Source organism: Balaenoptera musculus, chromosome 12 (assembly GCF_009873245.2).
Source record: "Balaenoptera musculus isolate JJ_BM4_2016_0621 chromosome 12, mBalMus1.pri.v3, whole genome shotgun sequence".
Taxonomy (NCBI): Eukaryota; Metazoa; Chordata; class Mammalia; order Artiodactyla; family Balaenopteridae; genus Balaenoptera; species Balaenoptera musculus.
In genome coordinates, this window is record NC_045796.1 from 49,901,535 (window position 1) to 49,915,930 (window position 14,396).

Here is a 14,396-nt window from a genome sequence, read left to right on the forward strand (position 1 = left end):
ATTTTGATATCTTGACTTGTGGATTTCTTTTTTGAGTGTTTGTTTTTTCATTGATACTTATGATTTGAGATGATTTCATGAAGACTGAAATCTGAAAGTGTACCTAAAGGAACAGGTTGATGATCTAGTTCTATCTGATCTGATAGTGCTAGACTAGAGAATGACAAAATATTTATATTTTTCTCCTTCCCTCCTAGAAGGAGATTGCTGCTTTCTGGTGAACTTTTAAATATGAATACTTTTCCAATAAAAATATTGGTGTTTGATTATTACTGTCATTTGAATTTTATTCCCCAGAATATTTTATTTTTATCTTTAGAATATGTATCTTTAAAAGAAGGTTTTCCAGGGGCTTCCCTGGTAGCTCAGTGGTTAAGAATCCACCTGCCAATGCAGGGGACACGGGTTCGAGCCCTGGTCCGGGAAGATCCCGCATGCCACGGAGCAACTAAGCCCGTGTGCCACAACTCCTGAGCCCGCATGCCACAACTACTGATGCCCACGTACCTAGAGCCCACGCTCTGCAACAAGAGAAGCCACCGCAATAAGAAGCCTGCGCACCACAACGAAGAGTAGCCCCTGCTCTCTGCAACTAGAGAAAGCCTGCGTGCAGCAACGAACACTCAACGTAGCCACAAAAAAAAAAAAAAAATTACAAAAATGAGTAAGATAGTCTCCTTCCTCTTTTGGGGATGGGGAAAAAAAGCCTGAGTCAATTATAAGTAATTGTAATAGCAAAATAGAGTATGGTACAGTTCTTGACAGAATTTTGAACAAAGTGTTTGCTCTACTAATCATGTTCTTGCAAAGCATCAACAAATGTCAGATATGACAAGCTCTTTTCCATTCTTTCCAGTTTGACTTCGCTTCTGCATTTGATGCTTTTGCCCACTTACCTTTAATACTGTTTTTTATTATTTTTCTTTTAACTCTCTAACTACTGTTTATTAGTTACTTCCCTCAATTTTTTTTTATTAGAAATGTTTTGTAAAAGCAGAAAAGTTCAAACTCTGGAACAATGAATACCCACATAACCTCCAGCTAGATTTAACTATTGTTATCGTTTTTGCATTTTTTTCCTCTCTCACTCTGTATGTATATAAATGTAGTTTTTGTTCTTATGGAACCATTTGAAATTAAGTTGCCACTGTCATGACATGCCAGCCCAAAATACTTCTACATTTCCTAAGAATAAGGGTATTCTCCTGCATAACCATAATGCCACTATCCTACATTTAAGACAATAAAATAAAAATTAAAAAATAAAATTAACTATGGTAAAATAATATTGTATAATATCTAGTGTATTGTCACAATTTCCCAAGTGTCTGACAAATAAACTTTCGTAGCTGTTTTTATATAAACTACAATCTATAAGGTTTTCATGCATAATATTTAGTTGTTACATGTCTTGAGTAGACTATCCCCCAACCCTACCTTTTTTATGAGTCTTTTTTTTTTTGAGAAGTCAGACCAATTTTCTTGTAGTGTCTCACATCTAGATTTGCCTATTATCAAGGACGTTTAAATATTTCTCCTGCAGCCTGTTGAAGGTAGTGGCATTCAGCAGAGAAGGGCTTCCCAACCCCTGTGGCATGGCTACTGTGAATAGGTTATGGGTCCTATTATTAATCCTCTAAGTTCTTCGGCCACTGGTGGAGTTTGGGGCAGTGGACGCCCATGAGCACTGTCAGTTGACTCTGGTAAGCGATATAATTGTTAACATTAGGTAGGTGCCATGAGGTGAAAGAGCCTAGGCTACCATCTTCAGCTCTTTTCTTCTGTGCTCTCTTTGTGATCACGTTTACTTCTGTGATTTTAACAGTTGCCTGTGTAGTGATGTTTTCTTTTCTAAATTGCACTTTATTTCCTTTTGTTCATCTTCTCCTGGCTATTCAGTAGTCACTTCAAAATCTACACATCCAGAATGAATTTATTCTTTACTTGCTAGCTGGCTCATTGTCAGTATTATTCTTTTCTTGGGCAGGGGTAGTAGAAGGTGTGGTGTAAATAGCCTTGCTTTCACTGACTGGAAACCTCAGTCATCAGCTGTTTCTCTGGCTGTCTGCTTAGCACTCTCTTATTTACATGTACACATACGTGCATACACATTTATTCATCAAATACTTCTTTAATGCCTACAGTGTTTCTATATATATTTGACCACAGTAGATAAGTCTATATCTGGATGGCCTCTTGAATGCATTCCCTCCATTCTTACCCTATTTACTCTAATTTTGGCCTTCAGCAGTCCTTCCCAGAACTTTTACAATTGTCTCCCTACCTCTGGCTTTAAACCTTCTGATTCGTTCTGCACACTATCTGCTTACTGAGAATACTTGTTTGATCATATATTTCTCTTGCTTGAAAACCTCTGATGGCTTCCCATTATACAGGAAAAATGCCAGCTTTTTTAGCATATCATACAAGACTATGGTAATTCCATCTTCTTTGCTCTTTTTACGTATTACTTCATCTCTTGTGTTCTAGCTATACTTGTCTTCTGCTAATTTCTTGAATATAGCATGGATTTTAATCTTCAAACTTTGTTCACACATTTCTGGTGTCCATAAGGCTCTGACCCTTCTTTGCTTAATGAAATCCTGCTTATCTTTCAAGGTACACTTGGCACGTTCCCTTTGAAAATTATTTACCTAATAGCCCTCTTTATCTACTGCCTGCACCAGAACCAAACCCTTCTTAATATTCTTTATCTGATGTACTTTGCACATTTGTCTGTTATAGTGCTTGTGTTTCTTGTTTTTGGCCACGCTACATGGCATGCAGGACCTTAGTTCCCCAACCAGGGATCGAACCTGTGCCCCCTGCAGTGGAAGCTCGGAGTCTTAACCACTGGACCGCCAGGGAAGTCCCTTATAGTGCTTATCAGATTGTATCCCTTGCTTGTGTGTCTCTCATTGTAAAGGTTCACAAGGGAAAGGATCCTCTTTTTCTTCTTATTTTTCTTAGAGCACAAGGCCTGGCACGTAGCACATGCTTAGTAAAATATTTCTGAAAGGAATGTCTGGCGTTACTTGTTACATTACCTTCTGTAGCAAGTAAGTCTAACTTGAGATCATGAATTCTCAAAGGAAGATAATAGTTTATATAAAATAATTGTTTTACACTAAATATTTGCTAATGATTACTTTCTGTGTAATACAGTCCTTAATTATATATGTTTTAAACTTAACACTTTTGATACCTGAATTCTTAAAGCATTACTGCAGATATGTTTGTTTTAATTAAAATCACTTCTGAGCAATAAGAATTTGCCATAATAGGAGTTTCTGGAATTTTATTATTTTAGAGCTTTTAAAACAGTAAATGTTTATCTGAATTAGAATTCTGAATAAAAGAAATAGTATAAAATGAAGATCGTTTTTTAGAGAAAGAGAGATATATTAATTAATAAATCAGTTTTTAAGAAAAGAGACTAAATAAAAGCAGTCTTTCTAGAGAATGAAGGCAAAAAGATAAACTGTCAGATTTCCATGTTGCAAGGGAATACTGAACTTGAATAAGGGAGACTATTACTGTACATCGGTGATAGAGAACGAGTAGATGAAATATATGGTAGATGAAAGCATAAAGAAGGTGCTAGTGTTATTTGACATTATTTGTTAATAAGGGGAGTGCAAAATAATAACAGTACCCTCTGGTACAAGATTTTTAATATTTCAGAATTATTTTTAAAGGACTATTGTCATTTAAATGAAAAAATCCTGATAATTAAAAATGCTGTGGTGTTGAATTGTTACGGCAAATGAAATGATATGATGTCTGCATTTTGTTTCAAAATAATCAAGAAAAGTGGAGGCAGTAGAAATAAGATTGGCCGCATATTGATAATTGTTGAAGCTGTGTGAGAGTTACATAGAGTATCACTGTCATTTATTTTGATTTTTTGTTTGTTCATTTTTGGAAAATTTCATGATAAATTAAAAAACATTATGGTATTGTATAATAAAGGAAAGAGTCCCCAAATAAGGAATCATTGCTGCTAGGCTGAGTGAATATAGAGTTCATGATATTGAATAATTCAGAATTACCAATGTAAAACTAAATGATATTTTTTGGTTTCTGTTTTTCAAAATTTTTATTCCATATTGTTTTATTCTTTTTTTTTGAATTTGGAATTTTTTAATTTAATTAATTTTTTTATACAGCAGGTTCTTATTAGTTACCCATTTTATACATATTAGTGTATATATGTCAATCCCAATCTCCCAATTCATCACACCCCCCACCGCTTTCCCCCCTTGGTGTCCATACGTTTGTTCTTTACATCTGTGTCTCAATTTCTGCCCTGCAGACTGGTTCATCTGTACCATTTTTCTAGGTTTCACATATATGCGTTAATATACGATATTTGTTTTTCTCTTTGACTTACTTCACTCTGTATTACAGTCTCTAGATTCATCCACGTCTCTACAGATAACCCAATTTCATTCCTTTTTATGGCTGAGTAATATTCCATTGTATATATGTACCACATCTTCTTTATCCATTTGTCTGTCGATGGGCATTTAGGTTGCTTCCATGACCTGGCTATTGTAAATAGTGCTGCAATGAACATTGGGGTGCATGTGTCCTTTTGAATTATGGTTTTCTCTGGGTATATGCCCAGTAGTAGGATTGCTGGGTCATATGGTAATTCTATTTTTAGTTTTTTAAGAAACCTCCACACTGTTCTCCATAGTGGCTGTATCAATTTACATTCCCACCGACAGTGCAAGAGGGTTCCCTTTTCTCCACACCCTCTCCAGCATTTGTTGTTTGTAGATTTTCTGATGATGCCCATTCTAACTGGTGTGAGGTGATACCTCATTGTAGTTTTAATTTGCATTTCTCTAATAATTAGTGATGCTGAGCAGCTTTTCATGTGCTTCTTGGCCATCTGTATGTCTTCTTTGGAGAAATGTCTGTTTAGGTCTTCTGCCCATTTTTGGATTGGGTTGTTTGTTTTTTAATATTGAGCTGCATGAGCTGTTTATATATTTTGGAGATTAATCCTTTGTCAGTTGCTTCATTTGCAAATATTTTCTCCCATTCTGAGGGTTGTCTTTTCGTCTTGTTTGTAGCTTCCTTTGCTTTGCAAAAGCTTTTACGTTTCATTAGGTCCCATTTGTTTAATTTTGTTTTTATTTCCATTACTGTAGGAGGTGGATCAAAAAAGATCTGGCTGTGATTTATGTCAAAGAGTGTTCTTCCTGTGTTTTCCTCTAAGAGCTTTATAGTGTCCGGTCTTACATTTAGGTCTCGAATCCATTTTGAGTTTATTTTTGTATATGGTATTAGATAATGTTCTAATTCATTCTTTTAACATGTAGCTGTCCAGTTTCCCAGCACCACTTATTGAAGAGACTGTCTTTTCCTCCATTGTATATCCTTGCCTCCTTTGTCATAGATTAGTTGACCATAGGTGCGTGGGTTTATCTCTTGGGCTTTCTATCCTGTTCCATTGATCTATGTTTCTGTTTTTGTGCCAGTACCATATTGTCTTTATTACTGTAGCTTTGTAGTATAGTCTGAAGTCAGGGAGTCTGATTCCTCCAGCTCCGTTTTTTTCCCTCAAGACTGCTTTGGCTATTCGGGGTCTTTTGTGTCTCCATGCAAAAGTTTAAGATTTGTATTCTAGTTCTGTAAGAAATGCCATTGGTAGTGTGATAGGGATTGCATTGATCTGTGATTGCTTTGGGTAGATAGCCATTTTCAAAAAATTGATTCTTCCAATCCAAGAACATGGTATATCTCTCCATCTGTTGGTATCATCCTTTAATTTCTTTCATCAGTGTCTTATAGTTTTCTGCATACAGGGCTTTTGTCTCCCTAGGGAGGTTTATTCCTAGGTATTTTATTCTTTTTGTTGCAATGGTAAAAGGGAGTGTTTCCTTAATTTCTCTTTCAGATTTTTCATCATTAGTGTATAAGAATGCAAGAGATTTCTGTGCATTAATTGTGTATCCTGCAACTTTACCAAATTCATTGATTAGCTCTAGTAGTTTTCTGGTGGCATCTTTAGGATTCTCTATGTATAGTATCATGTCATCTGCAAACAGTGACAGTTTTACTTCTTCTTTTCCAGTTTGTATTCCTTTTATTTCTTTTTCTTCTCTGATTGCTGTGGCTAGGACTTCCAAAACTATGTTGAATAATAGTGGTGAGAGTGGACATGCTTGTCTTGTTCCTGATATTAGAGGAAATGCTTTCAGTTTTTCACCATTGAGAATGATGTTTGCTGTGGGTTTGTCATATATGGCCTTTATTATGTTGAGGTAGGTTTCCTCTATGCCCATTTTCTGGAGAGTTTTTATCAAAAATGCGTGTTGAATTTTGTCAGAAGCTTTCTCTGCATCTATTGAGATGATCATATGGTTTTCTTCAATTTGTTAATATGGTGTCTCACGTTGATTGATTTGCGTATATTGAAGAATTCTTGCATCCCTGGGATAAATCCCACTTGATCATGGTGTATGATCCTTTTAATGTGCTGTTGGATTCTGTTTGCTAGCATTTTATTGAGGATTTTTGCATCTATATTCATCAGTGATATCGGTCTGTAATTTTCTTTTTTTGTAGTATCTTTGTCTTTTGGTATCAGGGTGATGGTGGCCTCCTAGAATGTATTTGGGAGTGTTCCTTCCTCTGCAGTTTTTTGGAAGAGTTTGAGAAGGATGGGTGTTAGCTCTTCTCTAAATGTTTGATAGAATTCACCTGTGAAGCCATCTGGTCCTGGACTTTTGTTTGTTGGAAGGTTTTTAATCACAGTTTCAATTTCATTACTTGTGATTGGTCTGTTCATATTTTCTGTTTCTTCCTGGTTCAGTCTTGGAAGGTTATACCTTTCTAAGAATTTGTCCATGTCTTCCAGGTTGTCCATTTTATTGGCATAGAGTTGCTTGTAGTAGTCTCTTAGGATGCTTTGCATTTCTGGGGTGTCTGTTGTAACTTCTCCTTTTTCATTTCTAATTTTATTGATTTGAGTCCTCTCCTTTTTCTTGATGAGTCTGGCTAATGGTTTATCAATTTTGTTTATCTCCTCAAAGAACCAGCTTTTAGTTTTATTGATCTTTGCTATTGTTTTCTTTGTTGCTATTTCATTTATTTCTGCTCTGATCTTTATGATTTCTTTCCTTCTGCTAACTTTGGGTTTTGTTTGTTCTTCTTTCTCTAGTTCCTTTAGGTGTAGGGTTAGTTCATTTATTTGAGATGTTTCTTGTTTCTTGAGATAGGCTTGTATAGCTATAAGCTTCCCTCTTAGAACTGCTTTTGCTGCATCCCATAGGTTTTGGATCGTTGTGTTTTCATTGTCATTTGTCTCTAGGTATTTTTTGATTTCCTCTTTGATGTCTTCAGTGATCTCTTGGTTATTTAGTAACATATTGTTTAGCCTCCATGTGTTTGTGTTTTTTACGTTTTTTTCCCCGTAATTCATTTCTAACCTCATAGCGTTGTGGTCAGAGAAGATGCTTGATTTCAGTTTTCTTAAATTTACTGAGGCTTGATTTGTGACCTAAGATGTGATCTGTCCTGGAGAGTGTTCCGTGCGCACTTGAGAAGAAAGTGAAATCTGCTGTTTTTGGATAGAATGTCCTATAAAGATCAATTAAATCTATCTGGTCTGTTGTGTCATTTAAAGCTTGTGTTTCCTTATTTATTTTCATTTTGGATGATCTGTCCATTGGTGTAAGTGAGGTGTTAAAGCCCCCCACTATTATTGTGTAACTGTCGATTTCCTCTTTTATAGCTGTTAGCCGTTGCCTTATGTATTGAGGTGCTCCTATGTTGGGTGCATATATATTTAAAATTGTTATATCTTCTTCTTGGATTGATCCCTTGATCATTATGTAGTGTCCTTCCTTGTCTCTTGTAACATTCTTAATTTTAAACTCTATTTTATCTGATATGAGTATTGCCACTCCAGCTTTCTTTTGATTTCCATTTGCATGGAATATCTTTTTCCATCCCCTCACTTTCAGTCTGTATGTGTCCCTAGGTCTGAAGTGGGTCTCTTGTAGACAGCATGTATATGGGTCTTGTTTTTGTATCCATTCAGCAAGCCTGTGTCTTTTGGTTGGAGCATTTAATCCATTCATGTTTAAGGTAATTATCGATATGTATGTTCCTATGACCATTTTCTTAATTGTTTTGGGTTTGTTTTTTTAGGTCCTTTTCTTCTCTTGTGTTTCCCACTTAGAGAAGTTCCTTTAGCATTTGTTGTAAAGCTGGTTTGGTGGTGCTGAATTCTCTTAGCTTGTGCTTGTCTGTAAAGCTTTTGATTTCTCTGTTGAATCTGAATGAGATCCTTGCCGGGTAGAGTAATCTTGGTTGTAGGTTCTTCCCTTTCATCACTTTAAATATGTCATGCCACTCCCTTCTGGCTTATAGAGTTTCTGCTGAGAAATCAGCTGTTAACCTTATGGGAGTTCCCTTGTATGTTATTTGTCATTTTTCCCTTGCTGCTTTCAATAATTTTTCTTTGTCTGTAATTTTTGCCACTTTGATTACTATGTGTCTCGGCGTGTTTCTCCTTGGGTTTATCCTGTATGGGACTCTGTGCTTCCTGGACTTGGGTGGCTATTTCCTTTCCCATGTTAGGGAAGTTTTCGAGTATAATCTCTTCAAATATTTTCTTGGGTCCTTTCTGTCTTTCTGTCTTCTCCTTCTGGGACCCGTATAGTATGAATGTTGTTGCGTTTAATGTTGTCCCAGAGGTCTCTTAGGCTGTCTTCATTTCTTTTCATTGTTTTTTCTTTATTCTGCTTCCGCAGCAATGAATCCCACCATTCTGTCTTCCAGTTCACTTATCCGTTCTTCTGCCTCAGTTATTCTGCTATTGATTCCTTCTAGTGTAGTTTTCATTTCAGTTATTGTATTGTTTATCTCTGTTTGTTTGTTCTTTAATTCTTCTAGGTCTTTGTTAAACATTTCTTGCATCTTCTTGATCTTTGCCTCCATTCTTATTCCAAGGTCCTGGATCATCTTCACTATCATTATTCTGAATTGTTTTTCTGGAAGGTTGCCTATCTCCACTTCATTTAGTTGTTTCTCTGGGGTTTTATCTTGTTCCTTCATCTGGTACATAGCCCTCTGCCTTTTCATCTTGTCTCTCTTTCTGTGAATGTGGTTTTTTTTCCACAGGCTGCAGGATTGGGTGGTTCTTGCTTCTGCTGTCTGCTGTCTTGTCGGAAAATTTCTTTTCTTTTGTTATGAAGAACATTTGTGGAAGAATTGTTGAAATTTTAAAAAGATCTTCTGATCCAGGCTATTTTTATCTTTTCACCTCTATCAGAATACCTGTTACGATTTTAAGAGTACTCTTATTAGAACATCTGATTTCAGTTGCTCTGTTCACTGGAGAAGCTGAAGATATCTGTGCTTCATTTTCAAATATGGGCTTTTTCTCCCCTGAAAAACTGCTATTAATGGAGGGTCTCCTGCAAAGGCAGGGAGGAGGGGGGTGGCTGTGGCTCACCATGAGGACAAGAACACTGGCAGCAGAAGTTCTGGGAAGTCCTCCTTGGCGTGAGCTTTCCCAGAGTCTGCCATTAGCCCCACCCCCATACTCTTTTATTCTTATTTTCTATGTGATATGGAAGCCTCTTAATCTGCTAAGCCAAATCATCACATATTAAGTGAAAGCGATATAACATTGATTTATGGCAGCATTCTTCTTGAAGAAAACAATTATTGACAAACCCACAGCTAACATCATACTCAATGGTGAAAAGCTGAAAGCATTCCCTCTAAGATCAGGAATAAGACATGGATACCCACTCTCGCCATGTTTATTCAACATAGTTTTGGAAGTCCTAGCCACAGCAATCTGAAAAGAAAAAGAAATAAAAGAAATCCAGGTTGGAAAGGAAGAAGTAAAACTGTCACTGTTTGCAGATGACATGATACTAGACATAGAAAGTCCTAAAGATGCCACCAGAAAACTACTTGAGCTCATCAATGAATTCAGTTACATTGCTGGATACAAAATTAATACACAGAAATCTGTTGCATTTCTATACACTAACAACAACATATCAGAAAGAGAAATTAAGGAAACAATCCCATTTACCATCACATCAAAAAGAATAAAATACCTAGGAATAAAACCTACCTAAGGAGGTGAAAGACCTGTACTCTGAAAACCTGTGAGACAACTGATGAAAGAAATTGAAGATGACAGAAAACAGATGAGAAATATACCATGTCTTAGATTGGAAGAATCAATATTGTGAAAATGACTATACTACCGAAGCAATGTACAGATTCAGTGCAATCCCTTTCAATTACCAGTGACATTTTTCACAGAACTGGAACAAAAAATTTTTAATTTGTGTGGAAACACAAAGACCCCGAATTGCAAAAACAATCTTAAGAAGAAAGAAACAGAGCTGGAGGAAACACGTTCCCTGACTTCGGACTGTACTACAAAGCTGCAGTAATCAAACAGGATGGTACTGCACAAAAGCAGACACGTAGATCAATGGAATGGGATAGAAAGAACAGAAATAAACCTACGCACTTGTGGTCAATTAATCTATGACAAAGGAAGCAAGAACATACAATGGAGAAAAGACAGTCTCTTCAGTAAGTGGTGCTGGGAAAACTGGACAGCTACATGCAAAAGAATAAAATTAGAACATTATCTAATACCATATACAAAAATAAACTCAAAACGGATTAAAGACTTAAATGTAAGACTGGACAGTATAAAACTCCTAGAGGAAAACAAAGGCAGAAAACTCTGATGTAAATCACAGCAATATTTTTTTAGATCCATCTCTTAGAGTAATAGAAAACAAACCCAAAAGTAAACAAATGGGACCTAGTTAGACTGAAAAGCATTTACAAAGCAAAAGAAACCATAAACAAAATGAAAAGACAGCCTTCAGACTGAGAGAAAATATTTGCAAACAGTGATACTGACAAGGGATTAATTTCCAAAATATACAAATAGCTCATGCAACTTAATATAGAAAAAATACAAACAACCCAGTAAAAAAATGGGCAGAAAACCTAAATAGACATTTCTCCAAAGAAGACATACAGATGGCCAACAGGCACATGAAAAGATGCTCAGTATCGCTGATTATTAGAGAAATGCAAGTCGAAACAATAATGAGGTATCATCTCACACCAGGCAGAATGGGCATCATTAAAAAGTCTTCAGGAATTCCCTGGCAGTCCAGTGGTTAGGACTCCGTGCTTCCACTCACTGCAGGGGGCATGGGTTCAATCCCCGATCGGGGAGCTAAGATCCTACATGCTGTGCGGCATGGCCAAAAAAAAGAAAAAGTCTACAAATAAGAAATGCTGGAGAGGGTGTGGAGAAAAAGGAACCCTCGTACACTGTTGGTGTGGGAATGTAAATTGGTGCAGCCACTATGGAGAACAGTATGGAGGTTCCTTGAAAAACTAAAAATAGAGTTGGCACATGATCCTGCAGTCCCACCCTTGGGCATATATCTGGAGAAAACTCTAATTTGAAAAGATATATGTACCCCAATATTCATAGCACTATTTACAGTAGCCAAGACATGGAAGCAACCTAAATGTCTGTCAACAGGTGAATGGATAAAGAAGATGTGGTATATATAAACAGTGGAATATTACTCAGCCATAAAAAAGAATGAAATAACGCCATTTGCAACAAAATGGATGTACCTAGAGATTATCATACTAAGTGAAGTATGTCAGAGAAAGACAAATACCATATGATTTCACGTATAGGTAGAATCTAAAAGAATGATACAAAGGAACTTAATTACAAAACAGAGATAGACTCACAGACATAAAGGGGGGACAGATAAATGAGGGATTTGGGATTAACAGATACACACTACTATATATAAAATAGATAAAGAACAAGGACCTACTGTTATAGCACAGGGAACTATATTCAGTATCTTGTAATAACCTGTAAGGGAAAGGAATCTGAAAAAGATTGTATATGTGCATAACTGAATCACTTTGCTGTACACCTGACACATTGTAAATCAGCTGTACTTCAATTTTAAAAAACTGCAAAAAAAAAAAAAAAGTTGGCAAGACTCAGGTGTCATATTGTTTGAATAAAGTCTTATTGGTAACACCTGGTTATAAAATCTGCATATGGTCATACTGTGCCATCTTGAGTACTATATTTATGATGATTCCATTAATTTGAATTCTAGTTTTAAGGTTTGGAAAAGAAAACTTAAAGGACGAATTCATAGAATTGTTTGTCTTCTTAAGGGATGTGAGAGAGAAGTGTTCAGAAATTGTTCTGTCTTTCTTCTTTTCTTCCCTGTCTCTTGTTCTCCTTTCCTCCTTCCCATGTTGCCTCAACTTCTTTCCTGGGCACCAAAAAAGTTATTTATCTACGTGCTACTTCTTCCAATCCAGTATCATGTCTGTAAGCTCAAGTCCTTTAAATCTGTAACTCCTATGGCAGGCCCTCAGTAAACTTTTTTTTTTTTTTTTTAAATCAAGGTGTAATTGACATATAACATTATATTAGTTTCAGGTGTAAAAAATTGTAATGATTCAGTATTTGTATGTATTGTGAAATGATCCACCACAATAGGCCTGGTAACATCTTTAGGGCATCTTCTTTTTGAACTTCTCAGATATTTTTGGTTAGAGTTTCTTTCTATCTGAAGGAGTCATTTACAAGCTGAAGAACCTTCTGAGATGTGACCTGAGTTTTGTTCTCAATAGTATCATCCACCCCATCAACCAAGCCAAAACCCCAGACTTATCTTTGATTCAGCCTTCTTGATTTTCATTATTTGTTCATTTGGTCCTGCCAATTCCTATTTAAAAATGACTGTCACAAGTATTTCTTCTCTCCAGTCTTATTGTTAGTTACCATTCTATTATGGAGAATGTTGCACTTGGAAGATTTCATCTGAGCTCTGCTTCTGGCTGATGGTCTACCTTCTTCATCTTCATGAGGAGGTTGTAACCGGATTGTCGCAAGCCCCTTTTGGAAGCTAACATTGTATTATACTAATCCAGGGTCTTTCCTTCTCACCCTTTCATTGCAGTGACTCCTAATTGTTTTTCACACCTCTAATCTCAGTCCTTCCTAATAAGATTAGTCTTTATATGTAACTTTCATTGCCTTTAGGATAAAATCTTATATTTCCTGGTCTCCATTTATTCATGTCATCATTTCTCTGCTTAATCGTTATCATTGGCACGATTAGGCAAAGTGGAAGCTTCACCCATCTTCACAGCCTTCCTTTCCTTCACCTACAGAATCAAATTGGTTACTAAATTATATCACTTCTGACGCAGGAATGTCTTTTGAGTCCATATTTGTTCTCCTCTGCCTATTCTAATCTAGTCCTCATCTTCTCTTCTTTGGACGTTTGAGCAACCTCCCAGATGTTTGCTCTGCCACCAGTTTATAGTTACCAGATTTATCTCCCTGAGCAAAGATCTGTTATGTACCTTCTCTGTTCTCAAAACCATTTGATCCACACTGTTTACATATGAAGTACAAGTTTCTTTGCTGAACTCACTTGGTCCCTTCCCTTTACTTTTCTAACCTAACCTCATCTCTTGCACCTTGTCATCATGCCCCCAGCTTCCAGCCATACTGAATACCAGTGGTTTCCTGGTTATTTTTCTCATGCCCTACTTCTACCTGGAATTCTCTGACCCTCTCGTCCCTTTTCTGCCTGGGAAACTCCTCCCTCAAAGGCATCACTATGTAGTTATCTTCCTTAAAGCTCTGAGAAGAAATACTAGTCTCATTCTCTCTGTGCCTGTTATGCATACGTCTTCGGTGCAGAGGGAGTCATATCAGAGTTATCTGTTTATATTTCCCACTCACAATCTCTTTCCAGGTGGATTGTGAACTCTGATATCTAGGGTAGCTAGTCTTTAATTTTGTTCATCCTCAGAGTTTGGCACAGTATTGGAACATAAAATATTGACTCTGTTTGTTTGTTGCTTGATGTAAAATAAAATAGTAAGGACCCTCTGTTTTCCTTAGAAACAAAAAAGGATTTTAACCCTATTAGTTTGAAGACTAAAATTTTCCCCTCGGTTTTGCTTGAGCCTGAATTCCTTCATCTTTTCTTAAAAGATTCTTCTAAATTTTTTGTCTGTCATAGGTCCTTGGGACCAAAGATGGCCCAGGGCTGATCTGGACACCTGGTAGTAGTATTAATAGGAGCCAAAAAGCCTTGAACCTGTCTAATTATGATTGTAACGAGTGGGGTTTGGCCAAACCTTAACTACACTTGTGCATACGAGCTGCTGAATGGTGCTTCACCTTGCTAAACGTGACTGGAGGCTGGTCATCAAGCTTGGACATTTTTGAAAGGTATAAGACTATTTTTTTCATTAGACCAGTTCCTAATAGTTCATTCAAAAGATGTTCCTACTGAAACTGCGTCTTTAGG

General features: G+C 36.6%; 1 protein-coding gene across 9 annotated transcripts in view; it reads left to right on the plus strand.

The window, feature by feature from the left end:
- The window catches only part of CDK19 (cyclin dependent kinase 19), a 171,667-nt gene that overhangs the window by 38,636 nt on the left and 118,635 nt on the right, over positions 1-14,396 (plus strand). The window contains exon 1 of one of the 9 annotated variants that reach the window (XM_036871875.1): positions 14,122-14,317. The exons of the other annotated variants lie outside the window; for them this stretch is intronic. The gene's annotated coding sequence lies outside the window, so the exon portion shown is untranslated. Of the gene's footprint in view, positions 1-14,121; positions 14,318-14,396 lie in introns of those variants that run through there. 9 annotated transcript variants of the gene reach the window in all.